We start from the raw sequence: 20,963 nt of genomic DNA, 5'->3' as shown, positions 1-20,963 counted from the left end.
CTAGAACAGGTTTTTTTCCTGAATGCCATCACTCAGCCTATCAAATAATCCCCTCAACACTGTCAAACTATTTACTAAGTCTGTACTACTATCACTACATCATTTCTATCACCCATCTCCTCCCACTTATGACTGTATGACTGTAACTTATTGGTTGTATCCTTAAGATTTCCATTAATATTGATTGTTTCCTGATTGCTTATTTGACCCCTATGACAATCATTAAGTATTGTATTTCACGATTCTTGACAAATGTATCTTTTCTTTTATGTACACTAAGAGCATATGCACCAAGACAAATTCCTTGTGTGTCCAATCACACTTGGCCAATAAAGAATTCGATTCTATTTGTTGTGATTCCGTCTGAGGCCCCTCAGGGAACGGCTGATCCTCTGCCGGCTTCCTGCTCAGAGGGGGAGGATGAGGAACAGGAGGTTCAGGCAGACGGGGAGGAGGAATCTCAGGCTGAGGGAGAGGGAGGACAGCCAGAGTCCCCCGAGAGGGAGCTCTCCCCAGCAAGCAGCCGGGATTCCTTAGATGAAAATGCACAAGCAATAATCGATCTCCGGCAGAGAAGAGCAACACAACGAAGGGGACAATTAGCCAGGTACTTTCAGCACTAAAGAGGCAACAGCTGGGTTTGGGTGTGGTGCTCTCTGGAAAGGCTGAAAAGGCAGACCCACCCTTCTTGGCTTGTGGAGTATTATCTTTGGGAGTCCTGGGACCTGGCTGTGCTCTTTGGCGTCTTGGAATTCTGGTTTGTGACTTTGAATACTGAAACCTTGGGGGGGGAAAGGTGTGGGTCTTATTCTCTACAGTGGTGGGTGTGCCAGCAAGAAGTCTGCTGTATTGTCTGGCCATCAGGACTCTGCTGTGAAGTCTCCTAGCCTGCCTGTTGGGAAGAACAGGTTTTTCTCTGTGTTTATTTTTCAAACTATAAAGTGCTTTTGCTTTTACCAGCGTGTCTGGCTGCTTTTTCCAGTTGGTGTTGAAGTCTGGGGGCACCCAGACAGAACACTATTATTCCATTCTATTCTATCTATGTTGTGAACAGAGAGAGTAACTATAAATTAGAGTTTCTCTTGATGGAGTGTTTCAGATTAATTTATTCATGGAGGTGACTGAGCCCGCAATTACTAGTATTGCTGCTTTCTGTTGCGTATCTTTAAATAGATTTGAAGTCTTCCTGATTATCCATCTTTTCCAAACAGAACCAGTGTAAGGAGAATTTCTCATGAAGTTCTCCCTTGGCTTTTAACTATGTAAGGGGAAGGGGAAGCTGCTAATGGGCATATATCACTAGGGAGATGACCGTGGAGTGGAAGACAGGGCAGTCAGATACATGTTCAAGTCGACTTCTACCTAGAGTGCAGACTATCACCCTCCACTCAAGAGATTTCCTTTAAATTCCCTTCCACCTTGAAACATTTTCATAATCAACTTCTTCTTCTTCTTTTGAATGAGAAGTGGATGAGAAATTGAATGAGAAGTGCAAGAAAATAACCCTGGAGAACTCTTCTGTCTGACACTAGAATAAACATCAGCAACAGAATGTTTATTATGCAATCTAAAACTGTGCAACTATCCACATAAAAGGAAATGACTGTAGGTAGTCCCCAATATAGAAGAAAATAATAATAATATAATGCTATATTTTATATATCACGTAGGAGCAAAAAATATCATGATCAGATACTTTTTATAATGTTAATTCTTTGTTCATCTGAAGAAATCACTAGAGTTTTATTCAAAATTGGAAGAGTGGTTATTCCAGGTTTGACCACTATAGAAAAGCCTTTAACGATTGTACCATATGATAAATGACATTAACAGATTTAGATGTTTTGTCCAGTTTAAAATACCATTAAATATTCCGATTTTTTTTTGTGTACATAAGGAATTACTGGAGTAAATGCAAAAAGCTTATCAGTTAAATACTGAATCAAATCAATTTATTTGCTAATATCTCTGCCTCTACGGAGAGGGGCGGCATACAAATTCAATAAATGAATGAATGAATGAATGAATAAATAAATAAATAAATAAATTTGCAAAAGTGACCGTTTGAAGTTACAACTGCACTGAAAAAACTGACATGAGCATTTTTCACACTTACAAACAGCGGTGGGCTATGAGCCGGAACGCTAAATTGCGCTCGCCGCCGTGGCTTGTAGGTGCTTGTGGGGCCAGTGCAATTTTGCTTCCACACCTGTGGAGGTAGAAAAATCACACATGGAGCTGCAGGTGCGCCTGTGTTTCGGTGAGGTTTTTTGCTTCCGCGCATGCAGAAACACGGGCGCACCTGTGGCTCCGTGCATGATTTTGCTACCTCCACAGGTGCAGAAGCAAAATCACGCTGGCCCCGCAAGAATTTCAATTCAATTCAATTTATTAGATTTGTATGCCGCCCTTCTCCGAAGACTCGGGGCAGCTCACAACAATAATAAAAACAATATAACAGTAAACAAATCTAATATTAGATATATAAGAAAAGATATATAAAACCCCAACAATTAAAACCATACAACACATATATAAAATATAAAAGCCTGGGGGAGGTGTCTCAGTTCCCCCATGCCTGGCGATAAAGGTGGGTCTTGAGTAATTTGCGAAAGGCAAGGAGGGTGGGGGCTGTTCTAATCTCCGGGGAGAGTTGATTCCAGAGGGCTGGGGCTGCCACAAAGAAGGCTCTTCCCCTGGGGCCCGTCAAATGACATTGTTTAGTTGACGGGACCCGGAGAAGGCCAACTCTGTGGGACCTTATCAGTCGCTGGCATTCGTGCGGTAGCAGGCGGTTCTGGAGGTAGTCTGGTCCATTGCCATGTAGGGCTTTAAAGGTCATAACCAACACTTTGAATTGTGAACGGAAACTGATCGGCAGCCAGTGCAGGCCACATAGTATTGTAGAAACGTGGGCGAATCTAGGAAACCCCACAATGGCTCTCGCTGCCGCATTCTGCACGATCTGAAGTTTCTGAACACTTTTCAAAGGTAGCCCCACTTACGAACTTACGAGCCAAGGCGGCGAGCGCAATTTAGCATTCCGGCTCGTAGCCCACCACTGGTTACAACATTGCAGCTTCCCCCATGGTTACCATCAATAGTGGATTGCTACCTGTACAGATAATGATGCCACACTGGTAGTGAAAATTGAGCTGTAAGCGCAGCTTTGTGTCAAAAAAATCACCAAAATCTCACATGCATGTGCGCAGAAGCAAAATCTCGCTCAGCCAGGCATGCACACATGCCAGAGATGTAAAGTGATATGCACAGCACACCGGTAGCAGCAGGAGTGGCTTGTTCAAAATTCAGATGCTTGTCAACTAACTCATATGCATGACTGTTGCAGTGTCCCACATGGAGCCATGTGATAATCTTTTGCCACCTACTGACAAGCAAAGTCAATGGGGGAAGCCAGATTCCCTTAACAACCATGTTACTAACACAACAACTGCAGTGATTCACTTAATTGTAGCATGAAGGTTTGTCAAATTCACTTAACAAGTGTCTCACTTAGAAACAGAAATTTCAGGCTCAATTGTGATTGTAAATTGAGGACTACCTGTAATCCAAAAGCACCAATAAATGTCCATGAATGAAAGTTGATTGGAAATTGGCTCTCCCCATAATTAGTGCAACATTTTATGGATTAAATCTCATGGTTCTAAGGTGCTTCTGATAGATGTAATCCAGTAGTGGGTTCTAAATATTTTTGCTATAGAATGTCCACTCTTTCACATGTTTTAGTATGTTTTAGTATTAAAATAAGGCAGCTGAATTAAACCCTGACTTCATCATGTTTGGAGTAGATCTATTTAAATAATTGGGAGGAGTTAATGTGACTACATTAAGAAAACTTTCTGGCACTGATATACTGCTATAATGTACATTTCTCCAATTCTTTGCTATTTCCGTGGGTTAGACACATATGCTCAGAAATACCCAGCAAATAGTGTATATCATTTGTACTGTTTTCTATTTACTGTTTGGCAAATTGCTTGGAGGCAGAGGCAGATTTCTTCCCCTTGTTTTCCTCCCCCAAAACTAAGGTGTGTCTTATGCTCTGAAAAATATGGTACAGTGGTACCTCGACATACGAGTTTAATTCGTTCCAGACCCGAGCTCGTAAGTCAATCAACTCGCATCTCGAACAAATGCCTTTAGACTTTGTTTTTCGCGCCGAGATAACCAGAAGCAATGATTTTTGTGCCACCTAGAGGAAGCTCGGCTCGTATCCTGAATTTGAGCTTGGGTGTCAAACAGAAATTTCACTCATGTCGCGGCTCGTAACTTGGAATACTCGCATGTGGAGCAGCTCGTATCTAGAGGTACTACTGTATTTAAAATTGATTAGATCCTCACCAAAACATTTGGTCTAAACTGATACAGATTTTTTAAATCTGGAAAAAGAAATACTTGATATTAAGCATAAGCACTTTTCTCTCCTTTAGCTGGGCGGCCATGCTTCAGGAAGCTAATTAATTATAGAACTATTATTTTCTAGATAAGAAAAATGAAACAAGATGACCCTTCATGAAAGCTTCATTACACTCCAGTTCAGCAATTAACCAAGACAGTGAACAGGGGTTAGATCTCACCCTATCAAACAGGAACCAAAAGAAATGTGGGCCTCTATATGATTCATGGAGTTTATATTCAGATTATTTTTTCCTGCCTTTCATTAGAGGATTATGAGATACATTACATGTTGAAGAAAAGAAGGATGTACTTAACTCCTACATGCAAAGAAAGATTTTGGAACAGCGATACAGTGTTCCCTCGATTTTCGCGGGTTCGAACTTCGCAAAAAGTCTGTACCACGTTTTTTCAAAAATATTAATTAAAAAAATACGGGTTTTTTCCCTATACCACATTTTTTCCTGGCCAATGACGTCATGTGTCATCGCCAAACTTTCGTCTGCCTTTAATAAATATTTTTTAAAATAAACTTTAATAAATAAACATGGTGAGTAATAATCTAAATGATTTCTAAGAGAATGGGAAATTGCAATTTAGGGGTTTAAAGTGTTAAGGGAAGGCTTGTGATACTGTTCATAGCCAAAAATGGTGTATTTACTTCCGCATCTCTACTTCGCGGAAATTCGACTTTCGTGGGCGGTCTCGGAACGCATCCCCCGTGAAAATCGAGGGAACACTGTATAATCAATATGCTCACTGCAAATCTTTGGTAGAAACCACATTCTAAGTATAACCTTTGGGAGAACTATACATGATTCTCCCACCAATGAACGATAGCACAATATCATTGAATTAGAATCATAAAGCAAGTGTTAAATAGTTGTAGGTTTTGGGGTTTCTTTAGGCTTGTTAAAGAAAGAACTTGGGTAAATGTAAAGGTAAATGAAAATATAAGCTGAAGTAGAATCACACAATGGAAATTCTATAAATCAATGGTCTAGAATGGAGCTAAGCATATTTTGAAATTGATTCCAAATAAATGCTTCAAACTCAGATAACTATGAGTTTTGTCCCTATTATTCATTAACTTCTTTTATTTTTTCCTCACGTTTCCAAAAATTGTACAATTTTACCATTTTTATTGTGAGGAAAATGCTGTTCCTTTTTCCATATAAGTGCAATCTTCAATCTGAGATTTGGACACCTCCGGAATACCCTTTTAATTTATATACTATATGTTATGTAAGATGTAAAATGCAATATCCAGAGTTTTATGTTGAAGATTGTTACAATTTCTGGAAAATCAGGCTGATTAATTCAAAATTAGCTAGCAAACCATGTGTAACACAGGGCCTTTTCAAATCTCCTTCAACTCTGAAGTTTTTGGGTGAAAACAACATAATGAAAACTAGCATATGTTCTGCCAGGCTCTCTGATAGGAGCCTCCCAAAAATTCAAGGATACAAATTTCAGATACTCACACGTTTGAAAATTCAAAACAATGTTCTTTATCACAAAATTCAAAATAAACTAAGCACTCTTTTTGTATTGCAAAGAGCACTCTTCCCAACACAATCAGGTAGTCTGTACAATTTCCCTTAAGCAGTCATTAAGTACTTAGCCAGAAGCTGTGAAGAAACTTCACACCCCTTCTTCTTCCAACGAAGGGAGACACACACACACACGCTACTCTGCTTTGGTTTCAAAGGCGTGAAAAAGCAACAAAGTCCAGCACACAAGATTCCTGATGATACTGCAACAGATATTCTTTCACAATGGCCAAACCCACACGCTGCTATTTATAGCAGCAGCCCTAATTACTGGAGCCCCACCCAAACACAGGTGGTCTCCCTTATTTCCTGTAATATGTTCTTACTTGGTCTCTTCTACGCACAATTCTGCGCTTGCATGGGTCCAAAATGTCATCATCTGAAGCTATAGAAGATAAGGAAGATTGACTGCCTTGGCTGTGTGCCAAGCCCTCCTCTGCCGAGTCACTCCCACCTTCTTCTTCGTCCGAGGAAACTAAACTCTGATCTGATTCTGTCAGCAATAACACAGGCCTGTGACATGTTGAATTTTCCCCTGCATCCACCTCCCCATTCCCTGGGGCAGGAGCTGGGCCAGAGCCAACCACAACAGCATAAGTCTCTTTTAAAAAGGAAGGATGACTGAAACATCTCTGCTTTGTTAGCACTGGTCATCAAATCCAGCAACCATGAAAACATTGTGATTGTGATCTTAGATTGGTTTGCACCATCTAAGAAAAGCAAAAGGGGACATAGCAGCAAATCAGGCGATGAAATATTTCCCACAGCACTGCACTTACTAATATTAATTCATAAAAGAAAAAGGAATTTATTTTAGTCTCAGATAATCCACATGGCTGTTTAGCAAAACAAATACAGAAATGTAACAATTTAATAACTCGGATGGCATGCACATATGCTTGTCCTTGTACAGTGATGGAGATCTAATTCTGACAAAATGGGAGTTATTTTAGATTGAAAAAAAGTATAACTGGGATGACATTTGGCCCAGTGGCTTTGCTTAGCAAGCTTAAGGGGTTGTGGAAAGTGGGGGAAGTCAGGATTATATTTCCCATTGGAATTGTCAAAAAGGAAATCATTGTGAACTCTGTTCAAAATTAAAAGCCACCATATGGGACTAGAAGACAGTCCAGATTTTATTTTATTTATTTCTAGGTTTTCTACAAAATCTAAAATGATTCTCACTGTTCTGCATTCACCTCTCTTCCAAACAGAAACCCTTTGGTCTATTTAACAACCAGCTGTTGGAGGTAGAAAAGAAAGGAGAATCAACTGAGCTGGGAACAAAGGCATAGCAACCTCAGGGTGTGCTGCGAAAGTCTGCAAAATTTTTATCTTGCAACATGAAACCCCTCAGTTAATGATTGTGTCTTCAGTCAAAAGTCTATAAAACCTCAATTCCCTTCTCTCGGGATGCCTTTCTAAAACACCACCAAACAATAACAAGAAAGATGAAAAAGAGATAGCTGTTGCCTATCCTTGAGATGGATGTATATACAGTGATCCCTCGATTTTCGCGATCTCGATCTTCGCGAAACGCTATATCGTGATTTTTCAAAAAATATTAATTAAAAATATTTTCCCACCCGATGATGTCACTCTCTTCCTTTCTCATCTTTCTTTCTCTCTCTCTTTCTCTATCTTGCTTCTTCCTCTCTCACACTCTCTTCCTCCCTCTCTCATCTCTTTCTTTCCTTCTCTCTCTCTTTCTCTATCTCTCCCCCTCTTGCTCTCGAGCGGCGCGTGGGCGGCGGGGAAGACCCAGGGAAGGTTCCTTCGGCCGCCCGGCAGCTGATCTGCTCGGCAGCGCCGCAGCAGCGAGGAGTCGAAGATCCGGGTTTCCCCTTTGCGTGGGCGGCGGGGAAACCCGGATCTTCGGCTCTTCGCTGCTGCGGCGCTGCCGAGCAGATCAGCTGCTGGGTCTTCCCTGCCACCCACGCAAAGGGGAAACCCCGATCTTCGGCTCCTCGCTGCTGCGGCGCTGCCGAGCAGATCAGCTGCCGAGCAGATCAGCTGCTGGGCGGCAGAAGGAACCTTCCCTGGGTCTTCCCAAGTGCGGAAGTAAAAACACCATCTGTGCATGCACGGCCATGGAAAAAAAGGGCGCGCATGCGCAGATGGTGTTTTTACTTCCGCACCACTATATCGCGAAAAATCGATTATCGCGAGGGGTCTTGGAACGGAACCCTCGCGATAATCGAGGGATCACTGTACTTTAGAAGTTCCATCATTTTTGTCCACTTTTCTAGGGTGCACTGATCAGTATAAATCTAAGCCATTGTATAGTGAATGGAAGTAGGGAAAAGAAAATATGTTGAGATTTCTTGCACCCTGAATGTTTATCATATATGTTCTTTAAAGTTGATATCAATATTCATTTATAGCTTTCCTTAACATATGGTCCTTTCGCATGTTATTTACATAGCTGTCCCCCAAGAAATATTTTTAAACACTCCAATATTTCTCTTTGTTACATAATGATGCAAGCTTTTTATTTTATTCATTTATTTGTTTGTTTTATTTGTCAAAACGTGTACAAGACAATAGGTATAGCATGAACATAAACAAAAGCAAAGTAGATATAGGTAAATTTGGACAATAGGACAGTAGGACAGGGATGGTAGGCACAATGATGCACCCCTTACAGACCTCTAAGGAATGGGGTGAAGTCGACTGTGAGACATCTAAGTTTTTGAGGTTTGGTAAAGAAACCAGAGTCAGGTAGTGCAATCCATGCATTGATCACTCTGTTGCTGAAATAGTATTTTCTGTAGTCGAGTTCCAAGCGGTTTACATTGAGTTTGAATCTATTGTGTGCACATGTGCTGAAGTATTCTTTGACCAGTAGGACATTGTGGTAGATGATTTTATGAACTACATTTAGATCAGACCGAAGGCGGCGTAGCTCTAAGTTTTCTAAGCCCAAAATGTCAAGCCTGGTAGAATAAGGTATTCTCTTACAAGCAGAGAAGTGGAGGACTCTTCTTGTGAAATATTTCTAGATTCTATCAATTGGTTTTTTTCCCCAATATATTTTATTAAATGTTCTTAAAATAGACAAAACTGACAAACATACATTTAACATGAAAGTGGGGTTGTATCTTCCCCGCTTATTCTTGAAGTAAAATTTCAATACAAAAAAAAAGAATACATTCAAAAAAGTTTAAAATCAACTTATCACTTTAAATGAAAAGAAGAAATTTGTTTAACTTTTTATATTAAATCTTCATACATTGTAATTCATAACTCTTAAATCTTATCCCTAATAAGTCTAACATAACACTTAAATCATATCTCTACTAATACAATACTATTATTTATTTATTTATTTTTACTGTTAATGTTAATATTTCTTCTTGTTTATCCATATATACACTTTGTTCCATATCTCATAAAATTCTGTTTCTTCTTGATCTTTTAACCGTCTTGTCATCATATCCATTTCAGCGCAATCTAATATTTTTTTAATAACTTCCTCTTCTTTGGGGATGTTTTCCCCTTTCCAATTTTGTGCATATATTATCCTGGCCGCGGTCAAAATATGAATAACTAAATGTAAAATTTCTTTGTTATATTTCTGATTGGTTATACCCAGTAAGTAAAATCTCCTGTTTTACTATTTCTTTTATTATTCTTTCTAGATTCTATCAATTGTTTTAATGTCCTATATGCAGTATGGGTTCCAGACAGTGAGCTGTATTTATGGATTGGTCTGTCAAATGATTTGTATGCTCTGGTTAGCAATTTAATATTGCCAGAGAAGAAGCTACGCAAGATTAGGTTAACAAGTGCCTTTTTGGCAACGTTGTTACAACAGAAGTAGAACAGGGAACAGCCATCTTGACAGCTCCTTTTAAATTGGAGCTGCCAAACTCCCAACCAATGACAGGGCTAAATTTCCCAGCACTGTCATAACTATGAGGACTTAACAAACATGGACATCCATCACTGCACATAGTATGCAAGAAGTTTTTAAAATAGGTGTGAAGTGGTATGCATTCAGCCATCACTTCTGTCAAGTTCAATTACATCTTAAATTGTAACTGCTGACAAATTTTAGCTACACCTATCATTCTGCCGCAGAAGATGAATGCAGCATTTTTTTTAAAAAAAGAACCCTAAAGCTAAAGATTGAATTGACAGGGATAACAAGAAGTTTTATTAATGAATTATAGAAATCTATCATCCAGATTTCAATACATTCAGATATAATCCCAGGAGGCCACTTTTTATACCATCTTTTTTTAATATGGATAAATCAAGCTGATGAAAATAACTAATAAGTGTTCGGAAACTTCAGATCGTGCAGAATGCAGCTGCGAGAGCAATCATGGGCTTTCCCAAATATGCCCATGTTACACCAACACTCCGCAATCTGCATTGGTTGCCAATCGGTTTCCGGTCACAATTCAAAGTGTTGGTTATGACCTATAAAGCCCTTCATGGCACCGGACCAGATTATCTCAGGGACCGCCTTCTGCTGCACGAATCCCAGCAACCGGTTAAGTCCCACAGAGTGGGTCTTCTCCGGGTCCCGTCAACTAAACAATGCCCCTTGGCAGGACCCAGGGGAAGAGCCTTCTCTGTGGTGGCCCCGGCCCTCTTGAACCAACTCCCCCCAGAGATTAGAATTGCCCCCACCCTCCTTGCCTTTTGTAAGCTCCTTAAAACCCACCTTTGCCGCCAAGCATGGGGGAATTGAGATGCTCTTTCCCCCTGGGCCTTTACAATTTCATGTGTGGTATGTCTGTATGTATGTTTGGTTTTTTATATTAATGGGTTTTTTAATCATTTTTAGTATTTATTGGATTATTATTGTACATTGTTTTATTACTGTTGTTAGCCGCCCCAAGTCTCCGGAGAGGGACGGCATACAAATCCAATAAATAATAATAATAATAATAATAATAATAATAATAATAATAATATATTGGACTCAAAAGAACCCTGTGAGATTGGTTGAGTGACTGGCCCAAAGCAGTGGTGGGATTCAATTTTTTTTTATTGCTGGTTCTGCAGGCGTGGATTGGTGGGCGTGGTGTGGATTGGTGGGCGTGGCTTAGTGGACATGGAAAGAAAAGGATACAGTAAAATCTACATTCCCACCCACCCCACTCCAGGGGAAGGTTACTGCAAAATCGCCATTTCCTTCTGGTCAGATGGGACTCGGAAAGCAGAGAATAGATGGGGGAGAGCAGTCAGAGGTGGTATTTACCAGTTCTCCAAACTACTCAAAGTTTCCACTACCAGTTCTCCAGAACTGGTCAGAATCTTCTAAAGCCCACCTCTGGCCCAAAGTCAGCCAGCCAGCTTTCATGCTTAAGGGAGGTCTAAAACCACAGTCTCTTGGTTTCTATCTCAATTGCACAAAACCAGCACTCACATCTGCTCCAGCAGGGCTAATACCGATGGATACTAGGATACTAAAATCCCCAGGAATCCCCAAGATCCTCACAAATATCCCACTTTGGGATACTATCCACTTTTAGCAATAATTTCAGTTAATATATTGTAGAATCTTCCCTGGACATTATATCCATGGTAAATAATATAATAATTAATAATGTTATTATTATTATTACAGTGGTGTTGGTTACTACCTTTAAAGCCCTAAATGGCTCAGGGCCAGGCTATTTATGGGACCGCCTCTTCCCTCATGCATCATTGTGGCCAGTAAGGGCTCACAGAGTCGGCCTTCTCCAGGTCCCCTCCACCAAACAATGTCAGTTGGCAGGACCTAGGGGAAGAGGCTTCTCTGTGGTAGCTCCGACCCTATGGAATCATAGAGATTTGCATTATCTCCTCCTTACTGGTTTTCCAGAAAGCTGTTAAAACCTGGCTTTTCCTCCAGGCCTGGAATTAAGATTGATTGTTAGGATGTATGGTTTTTTATGATATATGTGATTTTAGTAATTGTAAAATAGTAATTTTAACTGTTTTTACTTGTATTGTATTAATAACCCATTGTTAGCCGCTCAGAGTCCGTTTCGGAGTGAGCAGCATATAAATGCAATGAATAAATATTTTATTTATTTATTTATTTATTTATTTATTTATTCATTCATTCATTCATTCATTCATTCATTCATTCATGCATTCATCCATTCATTCATCCATCCATCCATCCATCCATTCATTCATTCATCCATTCATTCAATTTTTATGCCATCCTTCTCCTTAGACTCAGGGCGGCTTACAACATGTTAGCAATAGCACTTTTTAACAGAGCCAGCATATTACCCCCACAATCCGGGTCCTCATTTTATCCACCTCGGAAGGATGGAAGGCTGAGTCAACCTTGAGCCAGTGATTTATTTATTTATTTATTTATTATTTAGATTTGTATGCCGCCCCTCTCTGCAGACTCGGGGCGGCTCACAACAAAGTGAAAACAATTTACAACAAATCTAAATTACTATTTAAAAATATTTTAAATACCCAATTTTCTAAACAACATACATACAGACATACCATGTAAATGCCCGGGGGAGATGTCTCAGTTCCCCCATGCCTGACGACAAAGGTGGGTCTTAAGGAGCTTACAGAAGGCAAGGAGAGTAGGGGCAGTTCTAATCTCCGGGGGGAGTTGGTTCCAGAGGGCCGGGCCGTCACAGATATACAGTCAGCTTCAGTGGCCTGCAGTACAGCACTCTACCTGCTGCGCCACCCCAGCTCTTAAGTAATGATTAAAGTGATATTTAGCTTTGAAGTATTGTTTATCTGGCTAAAATACTGCTCTTCTATTTTCCACATTGTGCCATATCTGGGTTCATAGAATAATACATGGCACCCTCCCTTTAAGATACCACCTCATTGCTCCTTTAGACCCCAATAGGTTTCATTCCTATGCAAGCATCTACACCAACCTATTCAGATACCAGTTTGAGATTTGATTATCCAGCTTAATCCCATTAGAAACTGATCTTTTAAGCAGCAGGAAAACTGCTGACAAAATGCCAGCAGGAACATTAAAACTCCACTTGTGGATAGAATTTAATGTCACAATTAGCTGCAGAACTCCATAAGCATTGTAAGCATTTATTTGTATTTAGCTATTGACTTGGTATTTTGAAGAGGAAGCAAAGAGCTAGAAGGCTTTAAATCGTTTATACCCACTTACAGATACATGAATACTTTTTCGCCAAATGTCTCCATGTAGCCTTTTAAAAATTTCTCTATTGCCAGGGTTTCAAATTATTAGGCTTCATGAACTGGGGAATATCCGTATTACATTAATTATTGTGAAAAGATCAGTCTTATATTGTTTTAATCTATACATCTTATTAAAAATGTAATAGGTCTTTTTCTGTAAGTGGCCCTATCTTTTTTTCTCTGTTTTCCTCCTATCCCAAATCCCTGTTCATGGTCAGGTTATGAATATATGTATCAAGCAAAAAAATTCTTTTAAATCTTAATGTTTTTACAATTATCATTCTACAAAGGGCAAAAAGAAAGTAATTGTTTGAAATGATAGGTAAACTCGATTATATTAACAAATTCTAAATCAATAAATAGGAATATTAACCTTGGTAAAGGTGGGTTTTGCAAGATGTGGAGGTTTGTGTGTTTACGTTCAAAGGAAAAACAGTACAAGCTTAGTGTGTATTTAGTTCATGGTTACATTTTATATCCTGTCTTAATGCTCACAGAGAATTTGAAATAATAATAAATATATATATAGATATATAGATATATGAGCCTAAACATGGCTTAAGACATCATAAAGTAATTCAAACTGAAATAACGTAGCCGAGGAGTAATCTTCGCAAAAGCATTTTCAGGCAGAATCATTTCAGTGTCTCTTATTTTGTTTCAAAATTTAATACACTAATATTTTATCCTCTGAATAATCAAAGTTTCTGGCTTTTTAAAAAAATTTCAGTTAAAAAAACTGAAAACAGCCATAAACATTGCAGAAGCTGAATGACTTTTATGTTCTACATCACCAGATCATTCTGTAACTCTGCTTGTTTCTCATACATTCTGAATTGAAATATCTATCTATCTATCTATCTATCTATCTATCTATCTATCTATCTATCTATCTATCTATCTATCATCTAGAAACATAGAAACATAGAAGTCTGACGGCAGAAATCTATCTATCTATCTATCTCTACCTACCTACCTACCTACCTATCTTCCTTCCTACCTACCTACCTACCTACTTATCTATCTATCTATCTATCTATCTATCTATCTATCTATCTATCTATCTATCTATCTAATTTTGACTCCATCCTTGACAGATGAATGAATAACACATTTCACATATTGAAGAAAATATAATTTTGCAGAGATAAGTATCTGTCTATAAGGTATCTATCTCTATGAAAGTTAATGAAAGTTAATCAAGTTAGCCTGCCTATTTATCAAAGTAAGAATTTTACCGGTTCTTTGTCCTAATGCAATATTATCTATGTCTCTTGTTAAACAGACAAACACATGAACTCTGAGTAGCAACTAAACAAGGTAGTTGCTTTACAGATTTAACTGAGTGAAACATTTTGGTTTGATGCAGAATTTTTCAAATGTTCAAGTGATTGCAGCCAGTAATAGGTCACTCTTCAAAACCAAATTCAATTTGGGACTAGTATTATTGTGAGCTGTCTCCATATAAGACTAGAATATAAACATACAGATATTATGAACTTAATCAAGTCAGTATTAATCAATTACATACATTAAGGGATAATTGGGAAGAAAAAGTTAAATGTGATAAATATTAACAGTAGGCATATCATGTCTAATGAGTTCTTATTTATTACATTATTTATTTATTTATTTATTTATTTATTTATCCCTAATCCACAGACTAACCTACTTCTCTTTCTTTCCCCTGGTTAAGTCGGGACTCACAGACCCTAATTTTTATCTTAAATTTTGGAATTGGGACTGGGAATAAGACAAAAGGAATCAGACAGTTTATTAATATTCTTCTACCAATGGTGTGTAACCTTGAAAAATATATATATGAATATATGGCCTTGAAATTAAGTACAATACAAACATAAACAATAGCATATTAGTTTCTTTTCCCCTGCCTAGATTATATTTATTGCCTAGGTATAAAATACATTATAATGAGTCTGAGCTTGGATCTTCTTTTTAGACAAGAGACAGTAAGCCACAGAGAGAGAGAGAGAGAGAGAATGAGAGAGAGAGAGAGAATGAGAGAGAGAGAGAGAATGAGAGAGAGAGAGAGAGAATGAGAGAGAGAGAGAATGAGAGAGAGAGAATGAGAGAGAGAGAGAGAGAGAGAGAGAGAGAGAGAGAGAGAGAGAGAGAGAGATGCTTGCTTTGTAAGTCTTTGGTGATGTAGAATATAAAATATATCTAAAAACAGTTGTATACTGCCCTCTTTTGGATCAAGGACATGAAGCCACAAAGTCGGTTGTTTCATTCTCCACACATCTGAGCCATTATTTTCTTTTAAATCTCTTACAATTATTATTATTTTGTTTAAATAATATATAGATTGTCCTACTGCATATGCTCTAAATGATCACAAAATAAGAATCAAAGCAATGTAATACAATAATAATACAGTAAATAAAACAAACTATGTTATCCTCACATTTGGACAATGGTCCTTCTCAAATTGTTTCATATTTAAAGGTCTTCCAGAAAAGCCAGACATTGACCCGTTTTCAGAAGAACACAAGAACACAATATCATAATTGCAAATTAGTCCAAAGCAAAGAAGTTGCCACTGAGAAAGTCACATTTGTGTGATACTTCTTGAAAAGAAAAGACCTTCATCTGACATCTTCAGCTGACATCTCAACTAGCAAATGCTCTGTCCTACACATTTGGAAAAAGAATCTGAACTCCAAATACAAACTGAATAATCAAATTATCACAGATAATCCCCACTCGGTTAAAGACCTCGGTATACTAACAACGAAAGATTTAAGTGCCAAAGCCCACTGCAACAACATAGCCAAGAAGGCTTCAAGAGTTGTAAACCTAATCCTACGTAGCTTCTGCTCTGGCAATCTCACACTACTTACCAGAGATTACAAAACGTTTGCCAGACCCATCCTCAAATACAGCTCATCCGTTTGGAACCCATATCGCATCTCAGACATCAACACCCTTGAATATGTCCAAAGATACTTCACCAGAAGAGCCCTTCACTCCTCCACTCGAAACAGAATACCCTACAAAACTAGACTTTTAATCCTGGGCCTAGAAAGCCTAGAACTAGGATGCCTTAAACAAGATCTAAGTATTGCCCACAAGATCATATGCTGCAACATCCTGCCTGTCGGCGACTACTTCAGCTTCAATCACAACAACACAAGAGCACACAACAGATTTAAACTTAATATTAACCGCTCCAAACTTGACTGTAAAAAATATGACTTCAGTAACCGAGTTGTTGAAGCGTGGAAGTCATTACCGGATTCCGTAGTGTCATCCCCAAACCCCCAACACTTTACCCTTAGATTATCCACGGTTGACCTATCCAGATTCCTAAGAGGTCAGTAAGGGACGAGGCCAAGTGCACTATTGCTCTCCTATATCTCCTACACCTTTCTTCTATTCCTATATCTCTTCTTCTATTCTTTCATTGATATGTTCTATTACTATATCTTCTTTTCTGTTCTTTCATAGATACATTTTACTATGAGTATCTCCTCTATAACCTTCATCATGTATTTTACTATGTATATATATACCCACTAAAACCCTCATTGTGTATTGGACTAACTAACTAACTAACTAACTAAATAAATAAATAAATAAATAAAACAAACAAACAAACAAACAAACAACAAACAATAGCATACCAGAATATACAGGTAGTCCTTGACTTACAACAGTTCATTTAGTGACTGTTCATAGTTGTAATGGCACTGAAAAAAGGGACTTGTGACTGTTTTTCATAGTTTACTGTTGCTACTGGTGTGATGCGCATGCAGCTCTGGGTGAACTGGAGGGCGCGGGCATGCTTCCGAGTGAGATTTGGCTTCTGCGCATGTGCAGGAAGTGAAATCTTGTGAGAGGACACATGGCCATGTGAGATTTTGGTGATTATTTTGCTTCCGCGTATGCACGGAAGCAAAACATCACCAAAAATCACCAAAATCTCACGTGCGTGCCAGTCCTCTCATGAGTTTTCGCTTCCTGCACATGCGTAAAAGCCAAATCTTGCTCGGACTTGCGCGCCTGCCCACCAGTCACCTGGAGCTGTGTGTGCAGCTCCATTTTCGCTACTGGTATGCAGGGTGGCGCATATCGGGTAGCAACCCATGATTGGTTTACAATCTTTGTATCAAAGAACCCCAATTATATCTACCAACTAATGGGGACCAAGCTTTCTGAGACAACCCAAGAAAGGGATCTTGGGGTTTTGGTGGACAGCTCAATGAAGATGTCAACCCAGTGCGCAGCAGTAGTAAAAAAAAGCAAATTCCATACTTGGCATGATTAGCTAGGGAATCGAAAATAGGTCAGCAAGCGTTGTATTGCCTCTGTACAAATCGATGGTGAGACCACACTTGGAGAACTGTGTACAGTTCTGGACACCGCACCTCAAGAAGGATATAATGGAACTGGAAAAGGTGCAAAAAAGGGCAACAAGTATGATCAAGGAAATGGAGCACTTCCTTTATGAAACCAGGTTGCAACGCCTTGGTCTCTTCAGCCTTGAAAGATGACGTTTAAGGAGTGACTTGATCAAAGTGTATAAAATCATGCATGGGATAGAAAAGGTGGATAGAGAAAAATTCTTTTCTCTATCACAGAATACTAGGACAAGGGGGCACTCCCTAAAGCTCATAGGTAAGAAAGTGAGGACAAATAAAGGGAAATATTTCTTCACCCAGAGGGTCATTGGTTTATGGAATTCACTTCTAGAACAGGTTGTGACAGCTGTCAGCCTTGATAGTTTCAAGGCAGGATAAGACAGATTCATGGATGCCAAGTGGTTATTGAAACAGATGTCCATGTGCCACCTCTATGTTGGATGAGGCAGGCAGGATTCCCTTGAGTACCATTTGTTGGAGGTCAACGGAAAGGGAGGGTCTTGCTTTCTCTTTCTGCTCAAGATCCCCATGAACAATTGGTAGACCACTGTGTGACACAGAATGCTGGACTCGATGGGCTTTGGCCTGATTCAGCATGGCTCGTCTTATGTTCTTATGTTCTTATCCTCTTGATCACATGATCAAAATTCAGATGCTTGGCAAATGGACCATACTTATGACCGTTGCTGTGACTCAAGCTCATGTGATCACCTTCTGCCAAGCAAGGTCAATGGGGAAGCCAGATTCACTTAACAACCAGGTTCCTAATTTATCAACTGCAGTGGTTCACTTAACAATTGGGGCAAGAAAGATCATATAATGGGGCAAAACTCACCTAACAAATGTCTCAAGTAGCAACAATTGTGATTAATTGTGATCAAAAGTCAAGGACTACCTGTACCAAGCAAGGTTTTTGCAAATCCCTCTGCAGGGACAAGTATGCAGAAACCTGCTAATTTGTCAGAGAATGTATTTAGCACATTAGGAGAACCACAATAATATGTTACAACACTGGCAAAGGACAACATGATTAATACCAGTAGCTCACATTGCCTAATAGGCCCTAGAGCCAGAGGTTGTCTTGAAATCATTGCATGTCTACATTAAGGAGATTGTGTTATGCAGGGCAGATCATTGTAGATAAGGAAAGCTTGGTGAGACCACTTAATAATTACTGTCTACAATTTGTTATAATTAGAGCTGAAGAGGAAAGCAAGATTTTGCTTATGTTATTTCAAAGAATTAATCAGCAGAATAGCCTAAGCAATTTTCAAGTCAATTTCTTGTACAGGATGCCAAGAGCATACTTTAAATCTTGTTTATTTGGACACACAATTCCTCTAATAATAGAGTGTGTGAGTTGTCTTAAATGAGGATGGCATCTGGGATTTCTGGAGGCCTATATTCCAAGAAGCAAGCAGAGTCAGGACATATAATGTGATTGAATTAATACTGTTCACATGATGACTCTGTGTATTTGATCATCAGTCCTTTTTTGTCATTTTCAGAATTATACTTCATCATGAATTTCTGGAAAAGCTCGAGAAATGTGTTTCTGGAAACACACAAGCCTTTGAGGTGGCATATAAAACCCCAGGATTTCAAGTTGCGTACCTAGAATTTAATGCAAAGAATATTAATTCAGTATACTATATAAAGCAGAGGTGTCAAACTCAAGGCCCAGGGGGGCAAGATCTGGCCCATGGGGGACTTAGATCTGGCCCATGGTGATTCTGCCAGAGAAAATGGAGCTTTGGATGGCATAGTGCTCAAGCCACCACAGGCACAAATGAAGTTGAGTGTGGCATACCCCACCTGCCCCCCAGCCTCCCCCCAGTCAAACACAACCCTGATGTGGTCCTCATTGAAATAAAATTTTACCTCCCTGGTATAAAAATGTGGATGTATCATTTTCAGATTTTTTTAATAGGAAACAATGTAAAATAAAAACAATAATTATAACCCTTATGGTATATTCTAATTTAAAGATTTTAAAGAGTTATGGGTTTATTGTTTTACAAAGATCTATAGGCCACCCAAACGTATACAGTAATCCCTCGCTACTTCACGGTTCATCTTTCACGGATTCGCTATTTCAAGGGTTTTCAAAGGGGGCTTAAATCCATTAAAAATTTTAAATCCATTAAAAATTCATAAAATTCTTCTACAGTACTACTGTACTCTATTAAAGAAACTGGTGGGATATCACATGTAGTTCCAGCTGAGAAACATTATAGTATGACTGTTTAATGCAAAGGGTGGGTTTCAAAAGTCCAAATACTTGTTAAATACATTAAAAAAATATTTCCTCTACTTCACGGAAATTCGTTTTTCATGGGTGGTATTGGAACGCATCCCCAGCGAAAAACGAGGGATCACTGTACTTACAGTTCATACTGATAGTATAGCAGAGGTCAATTAGGACAACTTTATGACATGTGGACTTCAAGCAAGACATAGTAAATCTATTTCTTTGGTATTAAGTTATATCTTTTTTTAAAAAATTAGCATCCTGACTGGAAAATCTGGGAACTTGCTTTCCTTTTTTAGAGGGGGGAGAGGGAGGGGGAGAAGGAAATTTAATTGATTCCAACAAAGCTAATTAAACAGCAATGCTATATTCAAACTGAATAGCTGGACATGTTATGGACACCCAGGAGTGGGCTGCTGCCCAGATGGAGGGGAACACAATGAGGTAGCAAAAATGGAGCTCCACCCCAGAGCACCCAATTTGCACTGAAAGATGTTGAAAGAAAATGCAAGGCCTCCTGCATAAGCCACGCCCACAGTATGGTAGTAAAAATTCTGGTAGCCCTTCACTGTGGATACCCATATAGTTTCCTTGGCAATAATATGTAATTTTCTCACCACTGGACATGATAAGTTTATGGGTTGTTTTTTACAGTGTATATGTATGTTAGTAAAAAAAATAAATTTATATAGAACTACTATTTCCTGCTCCTAGTTTTCATTATTTCCCTTATTGTATTTTTAGTTATTTATTATTATTATTATTATTATTTATTTAGGAGTTTGGAAACAAATCCAGTCCTCCTTGTTCTTTCTAGCTTTCTCCACACACAAAGAATTGTATGTCATTTACCATTAATGTCTGAAAAATGACATTTTCTTCAAATAACAAAAGAGGGCCAGCAATTTATCTGATGGGTATGTTCTGTGCTCTCATTCATCCTTTTTTTTTTTTTTTGCTTTGTACGGCCACAAAAAAACCTAAATGTCATTTTCAATAAAGCAGGAAAAGAACTATTTCATCCCAGATCAGTACATATGAATTCTTGTAACTAGGGATGCATTATGTTTAGCTAAAATTGCAAAAGCAAAATGTAATAAAAAAATTAAATCATTTACATTTGGGCCTTATGGATTAAATTTCGCAATAGGGATCACATTAGCAATATAATTGATTAGCAGGTTTGATCAAAAATTTGAAAAACAATAG

The sequence above is a fragment of the Erythrolamprus reginae genome, chromosome 2 (assembly GCF_031021105.1).
Source record: "Erythrolamprus reginae isolate rEryReg1 chromosome 2, rEryReg1.hap1, whole genome shotgun sequence".
In the NCBI taxonomy this organism is placed as follows: domain Eukaryota; kingdom Metazoa; phylum Chordata; class Lepidosauria; order Squamata; family Dipsadidae; genus Erythrolamprus; species Erythrolamprus reginae.
The sequence above is the reverse complement of the archived record's forward strand: the minus strand, read 5'-3'. Positions refer to the sequence as shown.